At 39.0% G+C, this 22,206-nt stretch overlaps 1 protein-coding gene and 1 long non-coding RNA gene across 13 annotated transcripts in view; one reads left to right on the top strand and one right to left on the bottom strand.

Annotated features, from left to right (window-relative positions):
- The window catches only part of DYM (dymeclin), a 400,993-nt gene that overhangs the window by 20,378 nt on the left and 358,409 nt on the right, over nucleotides 1-22,206 (bottom strand). The window lies entirely within an intron of this gene.
- Nucleotides 3,318-4,423, top strand: LOC126941332 (uncharacterized). 5 transcript variants are annotated; one of them, XR_007721254.1, is made up of 6 exons: nucleotides 3,407-3,468; nucleotides 3,511-3,594; nucleotides 3,717-3,758; nucleotides 3,885-3,926; nucleotides 4,092-4,175; nucleotides 4,345-4,423. It is a non-coding gene; the product is annotated as an uncharacterized LOC126941332 (long non-coding RNA). The 5 variants fall into 5 exon arrangements; XR_007721253.1 differs by lacking the exons at nucleotides 3,407-3,468; nucleotides 3,511-3,594 and adding an exon at nucleotides 3,318-3,384 and having other exon boundaries at nucleotides 3,675-3,758; XR_007721256.1 differs by lacking the exons at nucleotides 3,407-3,468; nucleotides 3,511-3,594 and adding an exon at nucleotides 3,318-3,384 and having other exon boundaries at nucleotides 3,675-3,758; nucleotides 4,387-4,414.

The following is a 22,206-nucleotide window of genomic DNA, read 5'->3' as shown; positions in this document are numbered from 1 at the left end:
GATTATGGGCACTCACCACCACGCCTGGCTAATTTTTTTGTATTTTTTGTAGAGACACGCTTCTGCCATGTTGACCAGGCTGGTCTTAAATGACTGGCCTCAAGTGATCCAACTGCTTCGGCCTTCCAAAGTGCTGGGATTATAGGTGTGAGCCACTGTGCCTGGCTGAAGCTAATTTCTAAACCCTAAGAGAAAGGGGTGAGTTTGGGTAGGAAAGAAGCACTTTAGACATTGGGAAAAAATCTGAATAGAGTCATGTATGCAAAAACAGTAAAAATAACTATCTTTACAAGGGAGACAGTAAAACCAATCATTCCCAAAAGGACTAGTCTTCTTATTTATATTATATACTGACAGTTTACAATTTATAAACCTATATAGAATCCTACCATGAAACTGATAGTCCAACCATGCACCTTATATAAAATCTAGTCAGAACAACTGCATGCCTAGAAAAGTAGCATTTTTAGGCAGATTCGAGTTTGGAAATATAAATTTTCTGATTTCAAAATGGGATGCTTCATAAACCTATTCATTGGTCAATAAAATTAACTTCTCAGATTTCAATTATTTTAAGCTAATATTTTTATTCTATCCTCCTCAAAAGTCATTTGTCCCTTATAATGAAAATGCCTTTGAAGTAAACATGCAAAAATTCACATCAAACAATTCTGAAAATAGATTCACTTCTGTGAAGCTCTCCACACCAGGTTCTATGACTTCATACTCCCTGAAGAAACTGTTAACAGTAAGAAATTTCACATTCACTTTCTGAAGGCCACTCTATGATGTATTTGATTAAATCCTACTTGAAAGTTAAAAATAACACAAAACTAGCTAGACTGATGCAAGGGAAGTTTTAGCCTTTGCACTTATATGTGGAGAGGCTAGCAGGCATTTGAAATCTCCAGCTAGAGTGTATTACGCTCTATTAATACATCACTGGGACAGCATGTTCAAAATATGTATATATTTTTCCTTTTCACACTTCTAAATCTGCAACTAAAATAAATGTAGGTTTAATTTTTACTGTGTTCAAAATTGTAGTTTCTCTCTTTACTTTCAAATACTGTTTTGGAATTCAACCTCTTTGTTGTTCATGATGTATCTAGTATGAATTTATAGTCACTTCATGACTAAACATTGCCTCTTAAAAACACAGATGTTCTATCCCCAAGGGTTGCTAAGCTATTAACAAATTGTTTTCTCAAACTTTTTACTTACATGGTTTAAATTAGCTACACTCATTTCTGAAAGTATTGAACTGTTTAAGGTATACTTAAAAGTTACTTGTTTAGCCACTTCATTGGAGATCAGAGAGAATAACTAAAAAATACAAATTGGCTGTAAGTGCTCACAGACAAATCACAAGCTTGGCTTGGGCTTCTTTGCACCGCACGTCACTAAAATACCCACAGAAGGCCTGGGTCTTGATTTTAAAGAAAGCAGGGATATAATCTATTTTCCCATTCCCATTTGCTTTAAAACTAGTAACTCCACTAATTCCAAGTCCACACATTCATTACAACAACTTCCTCTAACTCATATTGCCTAGGCCATGTTTTCCTTTTTCTAGTGAAACAGCTAATTTTTTGTTTTTTTGAGACGGAGTTTCACTCTTGTTGCCCAGGCTGAAGTGCAATGGTGCGATCTTGGCTCACCGCAACCTCTGCCTCCTGTGTTCAAGCAATTCTCCTGCCTCAGCCTCCCGAGTAGCTGGGATTACAGGCATGCGACACCACGCCCGGTTGATTTTGTATTTTTGTAGATATGCGGTTTCTCCATGTTGGTCAAGCTGGTCTCAAACTCCTGACCTCAGGTGATCCACCCACCTTGGCCTCCTAAAGTGCTGGGATTACAGGCATGAGCCACCGCGCCCGGCCTCAATATTTTTTTATTTTCCGACATGCCTTGTAGTAAAATCAAATATATTATTCACTGAAAAAAATTAAAAGCAGGGCTTATAAAATTATCACTAAAATTAGTTCCACAATCCAAATATATAATAACTATGAAATACTTTGATGTATCTCTTTCTAGTCCTTTTAGTGAGGGGCATAGATCACATCTTAGGAGAGCAAAAATGGATAAAATCATTTGATTTTTATATGCAAATGCAAACAGGGAGAATAATTTTACATAGTTGATTTTTACGTTCATTGGAATCTCTTTAACATTTCTATCACTTACCATACTTTGTTCACTTTTTAAGTAAAGGAGCCTTCATGTACCGTCCCTCCGCACTTTACAAAAAACCTTTTCTTTTGTGAAATGTTTTTGTGAAATGCATACTGAAAAGTTCCCAATAATAAAGTGTAACAACTAAATAGGTTGGTGCAAAAGTAATTGCGGTTTTTGCCATATAGTATATAGGTTGGCCATAGAGCAAAAATCACGATTACTTTTGCACCAACCTATAGCAGAAGGTAAGCACTTATGGAATTACTGCTCCAGCCTGGTCAGGGAACTCTCTCCCGTCTCCCTGGCCATCGCCCCCCTGACTTTTGTGGTGAGCACTCCTTGCTCTTTCTTATACTTAACTTTTACCACCTATACCTGCATTCCGTAGCACTCTCGGTGAGTTCTGCCTATCTGTGAATTTTATGTTAATGGAATTACACAGTGTATACCCTTCTGTATTTGGATTATTTCACTTACCACTATGCACGTGAGATTCAAACATGTTGGGGTTGGCTGTGATTCATTCATGGTCATTGCTGTATTCTATTGCTTGAATATACACAACTTATTAATTGTACCACTGATGGACACTGGGTTGTTTCCAGGGTTGGACTGTTATGAACAATTGTGCTATGAACATTCTTACACATCTCGTGTGCAAGGGCAGGCATTTAGGTTAGATGTTTACCTAGGAGTGGGAGACAGTATGCATATACATCTGTTCGACTTTAGTAGATAAGCCAAACTGTTTTCTAAAGTATCTGTACAATTTGGATTTTTTTTTTTTTTTTTAAGGTTTTCATGACCACATCATACCTTCTTTACTGCTTTTCTTATCCCTGATCTTGCCCTATATCAAACCTTGCCTGGACATTGCTACAGCTTACAAGGTGGCTATCATACTTGCATCTTGGCCAACATAGCCTCCTGTACTTTGGCCACTCATAGCTCTTCATCCCATCACAATGAAGATACATGCAGTGTGTGTCTATTGTATACAGGGTCCCAGGCTGATTACTGGGGATATAAAAAGGCAGATAGCAGGTCCTTGACATCAGGTGTTACAATCGAGTTTGGAAAAAGGAAATATAGTTAAGATCTTACTAGAAGCAGCATATGATAAACAGCTAATAAATGTTGTAGGTTATGAGCACTATGGAGGTTCAGTAGGGGAAGGACTGTGGTGATGTGAGTGTTATGGAGGTTCAGTAGGGGAATGAGTGTGGTGATGTGAATGTTATGGAGGTTCGGTAGGGGAAGGAGTGGGGTGATGTGAGTGTTATGGAGGTTCAGTAGGGGAAGGAGTGGGGTGATGTGAATGTTATGGAGGTTCGGTAGGGGAAGGAGTGGGGTGATGTGAGTGTTATGGAGGTTCGGTAGGGGAAGGAGTGGGGTGATGTGAGTGTTATGGAGGTTCGGTAGGGGAAGGAGTGGGGTGATGTGTTATGGAGGTTCAGTAGAGGAAGGAGTGGGGTGATGTGAATGTTATGGAGGTTCAGTAGGGGAAGGAGTGTGGTGATGTGAATGTTATGGAGGTTCGGTAGGGGAAGGAGTGGGGTGATGTGAGTGTTATGGAGGTTCAGTAGGGGAAGGAGTGGGGTGATGTGAGTGTTATGGAGGTTCGGTAGGGGAAGGAGTGGGGTGATGTGAGTGTTATGGAGGTTCAGTAGGGGAAGGAGTGGGGTGATGTGAATGTTATGGAGGTTCGGTAGGGGAAGGAGTGGGGTGATGTGAGTGTTATGGAGGTTCGGTAGGGGAAGGAGTGGGGTGATGTGAGTGTTATGGAGTTTCGGTAGGGGAAGGAGTGGGGTGATGTGTTATGGAGGTTCAGTAGAGGAAGGAGTGGGGTGATGTGAGCACTATGGAGGTTCAGTAGGGGAAGGAGTGGGGTGATGTGTTATGTTATGGAGGTTCGGTAGGGGAAGGAGTGGGGTGATGTGAGTGTTATGGAGGTTCGGTAGGGGAAGGAGTGGGGTGATGTGAGTGTTATGGAGGTTCAGTAGAGGAAGGAGTGGGGTGATGTGAGTGTTATGGAGGTTCAGTAGGGGAAGGAGTGGGGTGATGTGAGCACTATGGAGGTTCAGTAGAGGAAGGAGTGGGGTGATGTGAGCACTATGGAGGTTCAGTAGGGGAAGGAGTGGGGTGATGTGTTATGTTATGGAGGTTCGGTAGGGGAAGGAGTGGGGTGATGTGAGTGTTATGGAGGTTCGGTAGGGGAAGGAGTGGGGTGATGTGAGTGTTATGGAGGTTCAGTAGGGAAAGGAGTGGGGTGATGTGAGTACTATGGAGGTTCAGTAGAGGAAGGAGTGGGGTGATGTGAGTGTTATGGTGGTTCAGTAGGGGAAGGAGTGGGGTGATGTGAATGTTATGGAAGTTCAGTAGAAGAAGGAGTGGGGTGATGTGAGCGTTATGGAAGTTCAGTAGAGAAGGAGTGGGGTGATGTGTGAAAATCTTGGGGTGAAGCTCTGGCCTTCGCTGGGTCTTGTGGGAAACAAGCACAGGCTGAGGCTGGGAGCATGCATGCCATGTTCAGCGAACTGGGAGGGATCAGCAGTATCCTGAAACAATTGTCCATGCCACATGCAGGGCAGAGCGGAAGAATCTGCCTCTCAAATGGCCAGTTAAAGATCAACTTGCAGTTGAATAACATATAACATAACAAAATAAAATCTGCCAGTTAAAAATATTAAATTTAGTCACAAATGAGCAAGAAAGTACAACTCCAAAATGCAGTTCTAAAAGTAGTTATGGTGCTAGAATACTGAGCCCCTGAGACCTAGCCTGAGGACATGGTCCCTCCAAGGCATAGACAGATCTGGGATGTTACTGCTGACAGAACATCCACCCCTCCAAAACTGGCCCTTTTGCAAAGGCATTTCATTAGTCACAAAGGGGAGAGTCAGTGAATTAACTCAGATTTGAGTTAACGTAAATACATCATAAACATCAAGCCAAAACTCATGGCATCATCCTTCTACACAAAGAATAGCACAGGGCCAATGACTAGTAATGGTTGGACTATGAAGCTTTTTTGAGGCTGCTTTGAGAGGGCGCTGTAGACTGATATTAATGTTACAGTGTCCCTTGAATGCAGAGAACAGCCATGTGTAGTGCAAAGAGACATTACCAGGTGCAGTCAGGAAGTGCAGGATCGGGGCCTGGATCTGCCCCCACCAGCCTTGTGACCCTGGATGAGGCAATTCTCATTTCCCCTATTCATAAAATAAGGGGGTTGAAAAGAGGGTTTCTCAAGTATCTCTTCTCTCTCCATTCTAACAACTGATGCTGAGAGAAAGGATATTTTTCGGTCCACTTCCTTAGGAACAGAAGCTTCATGACTGGTTCCTGCGTACCTTTCTTTAAACAAAAACATTTCCCACAAATCCTAAGGCTTACCATGGAGAAAGGGCACAGTTTGATGCTGCTCCTTAGAAATGAAGGGAGCTCCAGAGAATATTGTTTTTAAGTCATTTTAATAGCTTTTGTTAGGCTGGACTGCTGGAGGTGAGGAGTACATGACAAGCCAGAACAACTCCAAAAATGAACTGGGTACCCTGACACTTGGCTGCTTTTGTTAAAACTTAAATAGCCACATGCAGCTCTCATATGCCGAGGATGAGTGGAAATTCTTTTTTTCCCCCTTTTTCTATGCCCTCTCTCAGTCGAATAAAAGAGTGGAAATCTAAAACAAGGAAATAGCTTCTCCTGTTCCTCTCTAGAAGTGATTACATTCCAAACCATCTTTTTAATTCTACTGGAAAGTGTCACTTATGGGATTTGGAATCAGGGTCAATTCTAAACAGTTCACGTGAACACATCTGCATGGAATTGATGTTTTTTCATATATACAAACACTAGAATCTCTTTTAAAAACACTGGAACCAGGAGAAAGTTTACCATGCCAAGTTTTCAGTTTTTGCTTATTGTGAGAATAGAATGTATATTGAAGAGACACAGGCAAAACAAAAGAAGTATAATAAATTGATTACGGAAAGAAGGGATCTTCGGAGTTAGCCTAGTTTACCCTCATTTGACAACATATTAGTAAAATACTCACCTACATAGATGGGATGATGTGTAAGTTAAATTAGACAACTTAGTCTTGACAGAGCTACTAATGTGTTCATGGAAAATAGTGAATAAACTAAATTGTTATAAACTCAATCATACATTAAAGTCAGCATTTAAAAGAATCTTGCTATGATCCCTCCCAAAGTAAAATAAAAAGAAAACTAACCTGCTAAAGAAAATCACTCAGCAATTTACCTATTCTGAAAGTTCAGACTGGCACCTTGAGCCGTCTTTGGGCTCACTATTCTCAAAGACAGGGCGTTGTGTTTCTCAACGGTGGAGATGATACCAGCTCTATGTCCTGTATTATCCCAACTTTTCCTCAGGGTCATGACTGCCAAAGACTCACAACTCTTTTTGGTATATTTCCATGAGTAGCATGTAAAAGTTCCTATAAGATACTGAAAAGTAAGACTCATGTGTGTTGTTTAGTTTACAAAACAACACACTTACTTATAAAAGTAAGACTCGTGTGTTGTTTTGTTCCCTTGCTAATCAGGACAAGTGGCCCTTGATTTTCATAACTGTTAGTGTACTAACTTGCAGCAGTTCTTTTAAATTGTGGCTTCTGGTCTATTATGGACTTGGGAACCAGATGGCTAAGCTTATTAAAACTGTGTATTAGGCCAGGCGTGGTGGCTCATGCCTGTAATCTCAGCACTTTGGGAGGCCAAGGCAGGTGGATCATGAGGTCAGGAGTTTGAGACCAGCCTGACCAACATGGTGAAACACCATCTCTACTAAAAATACAAAAATTAGCTGGGTGTGGTGGCGCATACCTGTAATCCTAACTACTTGGGAGGCTGAGGCAGGAGAATTGCCTGAACCCAGGAGGCAGAGGTTGTGGTGAGCCAAAATCGCGCCACATCACTCCAGCCTGGGCGACAGAGCAGGACTCTGTCTCAGAAACCAACCAACCAACAAATGAACAAAAAAAAAAACTGTGTATCAAGCAAGGAGTATGGCTATGAGCAAGAGGCTCAATAAAGTACAAGACAAGAGCTCTGAGCCATTCATTTTGATTGTTCAGAATCTACAACTCTAGTTTTTGTCTTTGTTCTGGAAAAGTGAGGTTGATAGATATCTGAGAAACTAACATTGGCTAACAGTTACTGAGAGCTTGCTTTGTGCTAGGGAGTTTACATGCATTGTTTCTTTTGATTTCTCCACCTATTCCAGGATGTAGGTAAGGTGATGAGTTAGACCTGTCCTTGAGGTGAGAAACTGATGCAAGTGAGGGTGAAATAACTTGCCCCAGACAGCAGGACTGGGGATTTACTCTCAGCCTTCCAGCATCCCACCTGCTTCTCCACTTATGTGCTTCAGAATCTGCATTCTGCCCATAGCCATTCTTCATTTCACACTCAAGGAAACCACTGTAGCTCAAAGCCCTCAGAGTTTGTGCAGTCTCCTTTTACCTCCCAAGCTCCCTTTGCCCATTTGCATTCTCTAATTTGCTTAAGTTCCTCACATTTGAAAAGGAAGGGAGTAGAGAAGCTGTTTCTTTGAATGCTACTTTAGAAACTGTGCCCCCAACAGTAAGGTTCTTTAAGGGACAACCACTAGCAGAGTGCTGTGCAGGCAGGAGTTGCTCAATCAATACTAGTTGAACAAATAAATGAAAGGCAAGAAAATATCTATTGCAAATAGTAGCTTTGTAGGAAAAGGAATGTTAGCCACTGGATGTTGGAGATATTTATTCAAAGACTCAGAGGCCTAAAGACTGTGGGAACACCATAAATAAATATAATGATCAAGAGTCCACATGGTTCCCTGTACGCCATTGTGCCCTGATTTGAAAAACTCTCAATATTGGGTTTGGTGTTTTCTCTTCAATAGGGACTGTTAACAATGAGAGGCTGTACGGTAGAATGTGCAGACCATTTATAAAGGACGAAAATAATCACTGATTTTTCATTTTCAGTTCCTGTAGGTTAGGGCTGGGATACAGATCACCAAAGATGAAGGCAAATCTTTTATAGTGCCTACCTGCTTTTATTTTTCATGCCTGTATCAACAGGAAAAATGTTGAATGCATGAATTTGATAAGACTGATATTTATTTAATGGCAGAGGCTGTTAGAAACAAGAACTAGGCACATGATTTGAATGCTTACATTAGTGAAATCCCTCTGATGCATGTTTTAAATGAAAGACTATGCTTTCATTTCCAAAAATACTGTCTTTTGCAGTAGACATGTTAAACTGAATGGAGAAAAATAAGATAACCCTTGACAAAAAGTAACCACTTAACTTCAGTCTGTGTAACATTCTGTGATACAACTGAAACCATGGACACAATGCTCTAAAGGCAATTCAAGTTCACAAAAGCTTATCTCCCCGCGATGAATAGAGAAGACGATTCATTCATTTACCCTTTATGGAACCAGTGTGTCTCTTTGGGGTTCAGATTATGAGCAAAGCCACCAGCCAGCATAGGCTAAGAGGTGGCTTTGTGACCACAAGTACATTTTTAGCAAATTGAAGCTACAACATTCAAGGGTAACATGCTCACTGATAGTAAATCACTACTTACCTGGGGGCCTAAAATAATCAGGGCTAGAAGTCAAATGTGAAGACGATCCAAAGGGGGAAAAAAGAGTAAAAGGAATTCATTCCTTAATATCATCAAGTGTATATATTAACTATCACATATTTAATGGCAGGGAGAGAAAGGACAATAATGGTAAGACTACAAAGGATCCCATGTATAGCGTCTTGTCATAGGGACTATTGAAAATTAAATAAGGTTGTTTCTACTGCTACTGCTATCAATTAGCCAGCAACCACTTCCACAGCCATAATAACTGCCACATGCACGCTGTGCCTTACCCCTGGGCCTGCTAATTCCAAACACAGGAGGTTGCACACTGCACTCAACAGACTGGTCTACAACAGAATGCCCTGCTAGTTAGATTTTGTTTTACAAAATGAAATGATTCAGTACGTCAGAATATTTTAGATAATTTAGCCTACTTCCTTTCCTTAAACATATGAACTAGATTACATACTTTGTAATAATTTAACCTTCACTTATCCAAACATTCTCTGTGCCATACAACTACATGTTTCTCTTTATTTTTGTTCCTTCTAGTTTCATAAAGTTTAAACAATGATCTCTGGTCTAAGTTACAAGGCTGTGCTGCCAATAAGGTGATTTGTGTCATGTTTAAAGGCTTTCATTTTTGAAGTGGAAAAAAATCACTCCTGTGAAACTGACACTGTAGTTTGAAAGATGAAGATACCAACATAAAAAAAAATCCCATTCGAAAGGGATGGGATTTGATATCTATGAAAGTAGCCCCCAGACTCACTCCCTGGCCACCTCCCACTCCAGCCTTTTCCCTGTGGAGTTCTCAAACCCTTGTATTGATGGGGGTTTCCAAAAAGACAAGAAGTAGTGAACAGCAAAAAAGAGTAAATGCTTTTCCTGAACTTTGGAAGAAACCAGATTTCGTCAGTGAGGTTTGGCCATGTGAGAAACCCTGTAACCAATTTCATTTCCTGATAAATGAATGGTCCACAGGGGAAAGTCCACCAGTGAGTTTCGGAACGTTTGAGAGCTGAGACTTTATGAAAGGCTCCTTGAAGGAGCCAGCCGGCTGTCTTTGCTTATCACTGCTGAGCCAGACAGCGCCATGCAAACAGGAGAGCTGCCAGACTCCATTTAGAGCCCTTGCTGAAGCACAACTGATAGGGCTTCACAAACATGTGGTATCCCTTTAAGAAATGACATTGCTATCGTGTGCCCCTTCCATTAGACTAGGCTCTTTAACCTGCAGGGCTGGAAACATATGCCTATTAAAATTATTTTAGAAGAGCAGGCTTAACAGTCTTCTCATTTAAATGTAACCCCCCTCATCCAACCAAAAACAAAATATCCTGGGCATTCAGTTTTGATTTAGAGTTGGGGAAATGTAATGTATAAAAATGAACACATACATGGACAAATAAGAGTAAAACATAGTAACTCAATCTCAGGGAAATTATGACAAATAGAAAGTGCCTCAAAGTATTGAAACAAGTTCATCTGAAATGTGAATAGCCTCATTCGTCACAAGATCATTTACATTTTAAACTTGAAATGAATATCTTTATGTTTAAGTAAACTAAAAGGCAATTCTCATAACTCCATATGTGCTATATTTATGCCTGAAAATTTAAAAACATCTTAACACCTTTCACATTAATTCAGAATTGGCCAAAGCACAAATATGTTTAAAGAATTCAAGTAAACTTTTGTCAAAGGTTAACTTGACAGATTAAAAAATATGTAATTTGGGCTTGCTTAGAAAACACACACAATACCAGCTCCCCGCCACCCCCAAAAAATAGTCAAATGAACACTTGAAGGCAAGAGAAGTTTGGGAAAGTCTTAAATAATGGCTTCAGGCCCTCAATTACAAAAAATTAGAAAACCCAAAAAACCAAATCTGAAATGAGTGAGCTTTCAAGAGGCTGGCAGACTTGGCCTGGCAGAAAGGAAGCCTGGAGTTGATTAAGTTCACCCTGCAAACCCACGTCACAGCAGCAACAAGGATATGCTGGAGGTCTACAGAGAGGCCGAGGCTAATTTCACCCACCGACAATAACCACGTCTAAAACAAGGAATGGGGGGAATGCCAATGAGCCCTAAGCTTCCTCTTTAACCATTTAATCCATTTTTTCTTCTTCCATGGTTTTGTAACCACAAGACACATTCTTTTTTTGACTTCAGTTTTAGATTCTTGGTGACACTGAGTTGGGTTGTCTCCAGGCCCAGGATAAGTAGAGAAGTCTGTGCATTCACTATAGGGAGGCAGTGCTAAACTTGCTTTATCAAGGTAAAATAATTTGGTATCAAAATGTTAAGATGGAAGGGAAAGGAGGTCTCCTAGGTTATTTTAAAACTATCTGAGTTGTGATTCTGATCAGTCACATGAATTGAAAAAGATGGCCACTTTAATATAAGGTTCTTTTGGTCTCCACAGCTTATAAATAAAGAGCAAAACTAAATTTACATAGTCGGCTCTCTGTATCCATAGGTTTTGCATCCCTGGATTCAACCAACCATGGATTTAAAACATTCTGAGGAAAAAACAAGGATGGTTGCATCTGCACTGAACATTACAGACTGTTTTTTCTTGCCATTATCCCTAAATGATACAGTATAACAACTATTTACATGGCATTTACATTATATTAGGTATTGTAAGTAATCTAGAGATGATTTAAAGTATACAAGAGGATGTACACAGGTTATATGCAAATATACTATTTTATAACGTGGACTTGAGCATCTGTGGATTTTGGTGTCTATGGGGGGTGTGTAGGGGGTAGGGTCCTGGAACCCATCTCCCATGGATACAGAGAGGTAACTGTATTGTGCTTATAAACCATTTCAAATTTTAACTGTCTACATATATAATAATTGTGCATGGTACTTTTAAATTCAGAAAATAAGCCAAACTGGAAAAATCAAAAGGTTTGATTCAAAAACAGGGCTCAATACCTGTGGTATGAGAATTAGTCTGTTTCATAACATGAAAACTGAGTTATTTAGAGGATACTAATCAGTGCTTTGTAGAACAGAGCTACAAATGACTACCGAGTTTAACGGCCAAAAGCAAATCTGAGACCTCTAATTCCTCTAATTAATCTGAAGAACTGTTACTTGTGAATATTCCACAAAGCACATGAGCTTCTTATACAATAAGTTCCAAGAGAACTAAAATGTTTTTCTGTTTTCTTTTGAATGCGATTGCTTTCAGATCATCTCAAATTCAGAAGCCAGATGTGGGTGGGAGTTGCATAGAGGACAGAGAAGGCTTAAAAGTGCACTAATGTTGAGACTACTATGGAGAAGGCTGGATGCAATGGACTCAGAGTCCTCAGGAAGGGACTGCTGATAAGCAACGGGAGAGGCAGACAGGCTGGGCGTCCCCTCTGATGCTCATCAACCCCCAAATCAGGAGGCCAGAAACCTAGCTTTCACTTCTGTCTCCGTGCTGGAGGGAGACAGATACCATGGATTTTACAGCTAGACAATCAGTGAGGACCCATAACCCTAAGGACCTCAAGTACTTATGATGAGGAGAAGCCAGGGACATTCCCTCTTTCAGTTGCTTTCTCTTCCTTCCTGGTTTCTGTTCATCAACATGAGCCCCAAAACCGTCCCATTTGAGGGCCGAGTGTGCAGCCCCTGCGGAGGAGGTTGTGCTGGCTTGGTTGGGGACAAAGCCTGAATGCTGAAGGTTTGTTTCCTGAATACCACTGTGTGATACTCCCCTACTCCCATCCCATCACTTCAGATTTATCCCTCTCTTCAGATTTTCATCCGAGGATCAGGGCCACTCAGGAATCTTTAATAAAAGTGAGCCAATCTGTCCATTATGGAGCCAAGGAAATGTAGGGAAAGAAGGATTCAGTGAAGGATAAACAGGGAATCGATGGCAGGGTCAAGAGGAAAATACACATTTCTGGATCCCTGCTTGGGAAAATGGCCACTGGTACGAGTAAAACTATAGACACACAGTCCTATCCTCATTTTGATGGTGGGGGTAGTAGATAATGCCATGTCAGAATTTTTCCAACACGGAAAATTCAAAACATTTACTACTGTGAGTCTTGGAAACAAGGAATGGCAGTTTAACTTTTGAGGTGAGGAAGAAGAAGGGATCAAAAGACTGTTTACTCTGTTTTGTAATGAAACGAGTTTTATGAAGTGCTCTTTCCAGTTGAAGACACACTTACTATTTTCTGCTGGGAAATATTCTGGCTCGTTTACAGTAAAGATCTGATATAACATGAAGAGAGTTTAAACCCCATACACTTAAAAGCTTGATAACACATGTTTTCCTATGTTGGGGCTGTGGCAATGTTTATCCTCCATCTTGATAGGGCAATGTCAGAAATGTGTTAGGGGCACCCTGTTACTGAAGAGGCAGTATAACAACATTAAAGTAAATTTCAAAAAAGCAAAGCAAAACTGATCAACCAACCAACTCACCCTTAATCTTATTGCTCAAAGTAAATATTTTCATTTTGGGGAATAATCTTTCTCTGTATGTATCTGTGTGTCTCTGTGTGTGTAGTGTGTGTAGAGATATATGAATATAAAAATAGTAGCAATCACAGGAAAAATATGATGTTTTAAACTTTGAGTCTGAAAGACACCTTAAGAAAAATGCCATACCTTTCTACTTTGATATGGCACTTAATCTCCATGCTGCAGATATTATGCCAAAAGTAAACTACTGAAATACATTTTAGTGAAACATGCTATCGTAACAGTTCAAGTAATTCACACCACCAATGTAATAACAAGCACTATTTTGTTTAGGTTTTCAGAGTAGGTACCATATAAAACCATTTTTCTGGAGCCATTTTATGTTTTATATAAAAAATTATCATGTAAAATGTAATAACCGTATAAAGTGCCGCATGTTCACATCCTGACGACATCTGGGAAGAGGTGAATTGTACATTCTGCTTTAAAACAACCCTTGAAGGTACTAAAAAATATGGTATCAGTTATTACCAGAATTCTCCCTGGGAACGCCACAGAGAGGCTGTGGATGCCACAGAACAGACTGCTGCTGTCAGCCCTGATCACTTTTTAACAGATAATATGCTTAGATGAAAAATCTTCTCATTGCACATAAAGCAGCCTGGTTTTTCAGGGTAGTTCTTTCATAGCTTTTCTTCTGGTACAAGACTAGTTCTGGGCTGTGCGAGAAGGAATGTGGAGAAAGAATGCTCTTAAGTCTTCCTAAGAAGCTTAACTTGTATACAGTTCCTTTTTCCAAAAAACCTGGACTCTTTAAATGCTCTAACCATAAATTAGCTCTTGTCTCAGGTGGTGAAACATATGGTGCCCTGTACAACACGGGAGCTTCACAGAAGGACTTTTTTCCCTTTTGGCGATGTTTTTCTGGTCTCCAATTACATTTTAAAATTGAACTCCGGCATTTGCTAGATGAAAATGACCAAACTGACTGTTCCCCTATTTTTTGCTTCTTGAGATGATCACAAGATAAAATTTACTAATTTTAAGTGTTCAATTTCATAAATTTTGTCGTTTGTATACAATTGCGTGACCACACCACAATTAAGATGCAGAGTAGAAAGCCCCTTCCCGTCCCTTTGCACATGATTTTCTGTGCTGTCCCCCTGGGCCCAAGGAAGCCACAGATCTGCTTTCTCTCTCAGTTTTGCCTTTTCTAGCTTTTATTGATTTCATCAATTTAACTTTGACAATTAATTTTTTAAACTTATTGAGATCCGTTCTATGGCTCAAAATAGGATCTATCTTGGTTAAGTGTGTTACATACATTCGAAAAGAATGTGAATTTCTGCCACTGTACAGTGAAATGTTCTTGGAATATCAATGAAGGTGAGGTAGTTGACAGTATTTTTCAGATCTTCTATGTCTTCAGTGAATTTCTCTGGTCTAGATGTTCTATCAGTTGCTGAGGGAGGGTTAAGTCTCCAACATAGTGGAGTTGTCTGTCAGCTTTTTGTTTCATGATATTGAAGCTTTGTTATTGGCACATGCACGTTTGTCCTTGTTATGTCTTCCTGTTGAATTGTCCCTGTGATCATTATGAAGTATCCCCATTCACCTTTGGTTTTGGTTTGAAATCTGTATTATGTGATATTAGGAAAGCCACTTTATGCTTACTGTTTGCATGGTACCTCTTTTTCTGATTTGCTTTCAACCTGTATTTTTATAGTTAAAGCATGTCCTTTGCAGACAGTATATAGTTGGGTCTTATTTTATTCATTCTGACAATTCTTGCTTTTTAATGAGTGTTTGGTCCATTAACATTCCATGTAATTATTGATATGGTTAGGTTTGAGTCTGCTATATTATATTTTGCTTTCTACTCAAATCCTCTCTTGTTTTGTTCCTCCCTTCCTGCTTTGGGGAAAAAATTATTTGAATGTTTTTAAGAATTCTAATTTTTCTTTTGGCTTTTGAGCTATTCATTTTTAAATTACTTTTATAGTGGTTGCCCTAGAGATTACAATATACACTCTTAACTTTTCTCAGTCAACTTACAGATAATAATATACTACTTAGGGTGACCACAGTCAATAATAACTGAATTGCATATTTTAAAATAACATAAAGAGAATAATTGGATTGTCTGTAACTCAAAGGGTAAATGCTTCAGGGGATGGATGCCCCATTCTCCATGATGTGCTTATTTCACATTGCATGCCTGTATCAAAAAATTTCATGTACCCCATAAATATATATACCTATGCATCCACAAAAATTAAAAAAAATATATATATATACCACTCCATGTAAAACATACAACTCTCACAACCATACAGGGCCATATCCCTCCTCTTCTCTCCTATATACTATAGGTGTTATATATACATCCACATAGATTATAAAGTGATAATTTTGGTTATTCCCTTCTGGCTCTTTACCTTTTGGTATTCTTCTACTCTTTTCAGCATTTATGCTTTCCCAGCTTCTCTCCTGTGCTGGTCAGGATATCAAGAGTTTCCCATGTGAGGTGCTTGCCACCATGTCATTTAGGAATTTTAGTTTATTTAAAAATTAAAGAGAAAGAAGGGAGGAAAGGGAGGGAGGGAAGAAGGTAAAGAGAATGAAAAATATAAATGTGAATGTTATGTATTTACTTAGATATTTACACCTTCTTGTAAATATTTTTCCTTCCTCTCTGAAAGCCTGAGTTTCCATCTGGCATCATTTTTGCCCAGCCTGAAGAACTTCCTTCAGCATTGTTCCATTCTCTTCGAGACTCTTGGACTTCTAATGAGAAGTGAGAGGTTAATTGAGTTGCTGTTCCCGCATAAGGGAACTTGGTACTATGTTATACTTTGTTGTTTTTCTTTTGGCTTTCAATAGTTTTGATGCTAAAATGCCTTGACATGAGATTCTTTGTGTTTATTCTGCTTGGTGTCAGCATCTCATATCTGCAACTGTCTGTCTTTTTTCCATTTGGCCCTTTTTACTTGTTTCTATTTCTCAGCTGAGACATCTCCTTTCTCTGCTGGAACATTTATGCATTAAAAACGTTTCACACAAAGAAAAAAAGTGAGGAAAGTCATAGTAGTTACTTCAAAATCTTTGTTGGTTCTAACATCTGGTTCATTTTGGGGTAGAAAACTTGATTGTTGCGTGTACAAAATATGTTCCATTTTCTTGATTCTGTGGATGTTGGGACATTTTGGGTTGTATCCTGAATAATATTAATGTTACACTGTGGAGATTCTTGTCTGGGCTAGAACTGAAAACTCTGTATTTTGATCTTTTGTTTTTAGCCAGGCTGCTTAGAGTTTGTTCTGCAGATGTGTGGTTCAAGGTTTAGTCAAAGATGTGGACTGGCAGAGTTTAAGGATTCCTTTCTCTGACTCTTTCTCTTCTGGGATTCCTCCACTGTTTTCGAGTTTATGGATTCTCAACTTCTCTTTTCTGGTTTTCAGGCCAGAAAGGCTCTGCTACTTTTCCACATGTGCCCCACCTCTGCTGTGTGTGCAGTGCGATGCTGTGACTGCAGTTAGCCCAAGGCTGAACGTGTCAGGAAGTAGGTTTGTTATTTTCCTTCCTCCAAGTGAAGAATGCACCCTCTTCATGAGAGTCTCTGCATATGCTCACTCTTCTGTATCTTCAGAGCTGGTCTTAGTTCAGAGTTTTGGTTTCTAGCTGAGCTGCTATGATTCAGGGACAAGTCAGAGATGCAGATAGGCAGTTTTGGAATTCCCTTCCAGCTTTTCCCTTCTTAGGATTCTTCTACTCTCTTTGGCATTCATGCTTTCCCAGTTTTTCCTCTGTGATTTCCCAGGCCAGAAATATCAAGAGTCTTCCACATGAGGTGCTTGCCACCATGCCACAAACTACAGGGACTGCACTTGGTTCCAGGCTAAATGCCATGGAAATAGAAATGTATGTATATAGCTTCCTGTCTCCTCTTCTCTAAAGGAGCATAAACAGCTTGAAATGGTTTGCTTCTATTCACTCTCCAGTATCTTCAGGTAGTTATGCTTTGTATCATATGTTCAGACTTTATAGTTGTTTTCTGTAGGGTGTATTATCTGGTAGGGTCTTGATACCTAGAAGCAAAAACTTAATTCCCAAGCCAATTTTAAACCACGCTGCATTACTTTATTTAGCAATATATAACGAGTAGCTATTCTGTGCAAGGTAGTGTATTATGTCAAGATGCTGTGGGGGGACATAAACATAGAAAACACAGCAATTAACTTAAAAATGAAATGAGATTAAATATATACATATGTATTAATACACAAGGTAGCAGGAGATAAAAACAGAATGGTAAAGAAGAACTTGGAGAGAGGGTTTTGGCAATGCTTTTTGAAACATGGGTAGAATTTCAAAGAAAGACAGGAAGTGGCATATCCAAGGGCACAGAGGTAGAAAAATGCAAGTAATGCTCTGGCAAGAGTACATGGCTCAATGCGGATAAGAGTGGAGGGCTGATGAGACTGGCATGGCCATGAGTGTGAAAGACATGAGGTAGACCTACATTTAGGTGATGGTGAAGATGAAGGAGTAATCCCGGTGTCTATCTAGAGGCAGTTGAGAAGCCAGAATAACTTCCCGTTTTAGATGGCATTTCCAGAAGCAAGAGGTAATCTTCTAGGAAGCAGAAAAGTATAAAGAATATATAGGACCACAGATACTGACACACGTCCACTGGATTTAAAAGTAAAAGGGATGACATCCTTTTTAGAGTATGTAGAAAAACAAGAACCCTCAAATACTCTTGATGGAAATATAAATTGACACAACCATTTTGGGTAGCAGGTTGAATCTGAAATTGAACAGCTGTGTATGTTCAATTTCAATACTGACAGAATACCACTGTCCATACAGCACTGTTTTTAGTATAAAGAAACACAATTGATTTTTGTACACTGATCTTTTAGCCAGCAACTTTTGAAGCTCATTTATTGGTTCTATTAGTTGTGCTATAGACTCCTTAAGATTTTCCAAGAACAGGATAATTTCACCTGCAAATACAGTTTTTGTTGTTGTCATTTATTTATTTATTTATTTTTTTATTTTTTATTTTTATTTTTGGAGACGGACCCTCGCTCTCTCTCTCTCAGTCTGGAGTGCAGTGGCCGGATCTCAGCTCACTTCAGGCTCTGCCTCCCGGGTTCACGCCATTCTCCTGCCTCAGCCTCCTGAGTAGCTGGGACTACAGGCACCCGCCACCATGCCCGACTAATATTTTTGTATTTTTTAATAGAGACGGGGTTTCACTGTGTTAGCCAGGATGGTCTCGATCTCCTGACCTTGTGATCCGCCCACCTTGGCCTCCCAAAGTGCTGGGATTACAGGCATGACCACCGTGCCTGGCCGTTGTTGCTGTTTTTAATATAAAGATATGGTATGGTTTCGCTATGTTGCCCAGGAGTTCTCGAACTCCTGGCCTTAAGCTATCCTCCCACCTTGGCCTCCCAAAGTGCTGGGATTGCAGGCATGAGCTACTGTGCTTGGCCAAATACAGACAGTTTTACTTATTCATTTTTTAATCTGTATACATTTGGTTTCTTTATCTTGTTGTATGCTCTTCTAGGGCCTCAAGCACAATGCTGAATTCATGTGCTGGAAGCGGACATTCTTGCTTTGTTCCTGATCAGTGGAAAAAGAATTTAGTTTTTCATCATTATGTGTGACATTAGCTGTAGGTTTTTTCCAGGTGCTCATTGTCAGACGAGGAATTTACCTTATATTCCTAGTTTTGTGAGAATTTTTAACATGAACAGATGTTAGGTTTTGTCTGTGTGTATTGTGGGGGTCAGCAAACATTTTCTATAAAGGGCCCAGTAAGAAACATTTTAGGCTTTGCGAGCCATATGATCTTTGTCACAACTACTTGACTCTGCTACTGTCGTGTGAAAGGAGACACAGACAATACATAAATAAGTGGGTGTAGCTGTGTTCCAAGAAAAGTGTACTTACAAAAATAGGTGGAGGCAGGATTTGGCCTGTGGGTTGTGGTTTGTTGATTCTTGGTCTATTAAAATGATCATGTGGTTTGTCCTTTATTCTACTAATATGGCATATTATACTATTTTAGTTTTGGATATTAAACTAACTTTGTATTCCTGGGATAAATCTGACTTGGTTATGGTGTACAATCCTTTCTGTACACTGCTGGTGTCAGTTTGTTAACATTTTGTAAAGGAATTTTTTTGTGTCTCTGTTCATGAGAGATACTGGTCTGTTCTTTTCTTGTGATGTCTTTGTCTGGGTTTGTTATCAAGGTCATACTGGCCTCCTTGAATGACTTGGGTAGCATTCCTTTTTCTTACTCTAGTTTCTGAAAGGTCTGTGGAGGATTCACATTATTTCTTTGCAAAAACTATTTACCAGTGAAGACATATGAGCCTGTGTTCTTCTTTATGGGAAGATTTTAATTACTAATTCATTAAAAAAATAGTGGTAGGTCTATTCAGTTTTTATATTTCTATTTAAATCAATTTTGATAATTTGTATCTTTCTAAAAATTGCTCATTTCATCTACAATGTTTAGTTTGTTCATTTCGATTTGTTTCTAATATTGTATTCCTTTATATTTAATTTCTGCAGGGTCAATAACGATGCCCTTTTTTCATTCTTTGCTTTGGTAATCTGTGTCTCGTCTTTTTTTCTTGCTCATTCTAGGTAAAGTCTTACCCATTTTATTGATCTTTTCGAAGAATCAGTTTTTGGTTTCACTGATATTATCTATTGTTCTTCTGTTTTCTCTTCATTGATTTGTGCTCTGATCTTTATGATTTCTGCCCTTTCGCTTATTTGAGGTTTAATTGGCTTTTCTTTTTAGTTGCGTAAGGTAAAAGCTTAGATTAGCTGATGTTTCTTTTATTCTAACGTAGGATTTAAAGTTGTAAATTTTCCTGTAAGCACCACTTGAGCTGCATCTCACAAATTTTGATATGCTATATTTTCATTTTCATTTAGTTCAAACTGTTTTAAACTTTTCCTGACCCATTAAAAGTATACTGCTTAATTTCCAAATATTAGAAGCTTTCCAAAATACATTTCTTTTATTTCTAATTTAATTATGTTGTGGCCAATAAATATATCTGTTTGATTTCAATCCTTTCAAATTTGAGACTTGTTTTGTGACCCAGCACATGGTCTATCCTGGAGAGTGCTCCATGAGTACTTGAAGAGAGTATGTATTCTGCTGCCATTGGGTAGAATGTTCTATAGATGTTAGTTAGATCATGTTGGTTGATAGTGTTGTTTAAGTTTATATTCTTGCTGTCTTTCTATCTAGTTGTTCTATTATTGCGGCAGTAAAGTCTCCAACTATTATTTTTGAATTATCTCTACTTCTTTTCAGTTCTGTAAAGTTTTGTTTATTTTGGGGAATTTTTTTAGTAGCTCAAAATTTGAAATAACCTAGATGTCTACCAATAGTACAATGGATAAACTGTGAACTATTTATATAATGTAATACTAATACATCAGTGGATAGGAACAAATGTTGTCTAACAACATAAACGTCTCTCATCAACAAAATGTTGAGTGAAAGAAGAAAGTTGCAAAGGAAAATATAGTGCATGGTTCCACTTATGAAAAGGTCAGAATTGGAAACCACATTGTTTAGAAATATACACACAGATGGCAAAATTATGAAGATGACGACAGTTATCCCCAAAGTCAGGACAGTTTTTACTTCTAGAGGGTATACTGGGACTTTTGGGCTGTTCGCAATGACCATTTCTTGATCTGAAAAGCCACTATATGGATATTTAGTTTGTAACTATTATTTTACAGTATACATCTATAGTTTATTTGTATATACTATCTCTCAATATACACTGAAAAAAAAAAAGAAGAGGGATAGCTTTATTAGTAGATGAGACCTTGACTATGTTCTAGATATGATGTATGACCAGAAACAGGGAATTACTCTTATGACTCAATAAACTTCTGAAATTGAGTAAAAAATATGTTCCTTCCAATCTCACTGTGAGACTAGTGAGCAACAATATAATTTAATACCAAACCCATCTCAAGTTTAACTTATCTAACACCAAAGAAAAGGTGACTTAAAGTGAACTATTTCATATTTTAAATGATTTCTATCTGAAAGAACATGCTTTGATGTGCAAAGATCATTTCTAGACACAAATAGTCTACAACTTACCATTTTTAACGTGGGTTTTTTAAATTTTATTTTATTTATTTATTCATTTATTATTATTATTATACTTTAAGTTCTAGGGTACATGTGCATAATGTGCAGGTTTGTTACATATGTATACTTGTGCCATGTTGGTGTGCTGCACCCATCAACTCGTCAGCACCCATCAACTCGTCATTTACATCAGGTATAACTCCCAATGCAATCCCTCCCCCCTCCCCCCTCCCAGTGATAGGCCCCGGTGTGTGACGTTCCCCTTCCCGAGTCCAAGTGATCTCATTGTTCAGTTCCCACCTATGAGTGAGAACATGCGGTGTTTGGTTTTCTGTTCTTGTGATAGTTTGCTGAGAATGAAGGTTTCCAGCTGCATCCATGTCCCTACAAAGAACACAAACTCATCCTTTTTTATGGCTGCCTAGTATTCCATGGTGTATATGTGCCACATTTTCTTAATCCAGTCTGTCACTGATGGACATTTGGGTTGATTCCAAGTCTTTGCTATTGTGAATAGTGCCACAATAAACATACGTGTGCATGTGTTTTTACAGCAGCATGATTTATAATCCTTTGGGTATATACCCAGTAATGGGATGGCTGGGTCATATGGTACATCTAGTTCTAGATCCTTGAGGAATCGCCATACTGTTTTCCATAATGGTTGAACTAGTTTACAATCCCACCAACAGTGTAAAAGTGTTCCTATTTCTCCACATCCTCTCTAGCACCTGTTGTTTCCTGACTTTTTAATGATCGCCATTCTAACTGGTGTGAGATGGTATCTCATTGTGGTTTTGATTTGCATT

This window comes from Macaca thibetana, chromosome 18 (assembly GCF_024542745.1).
Source record: "Macaca thibetana thibetana isolate TM-01 chromosome 18, ASM2454274v1, whole genome shotgun sequence".
Classification (NCBI taxonomy): domain Eukaryota; kingdom Metazoa; phylum Chordata; class Mammalia; order Primates; family Cercopithecidae; genus Macaca; species Macaca thibetana.
Note: the sequence above shows the minus strand (reverse complement) of the source record. Positions and strands in the feature narration are given on the sequence as shown.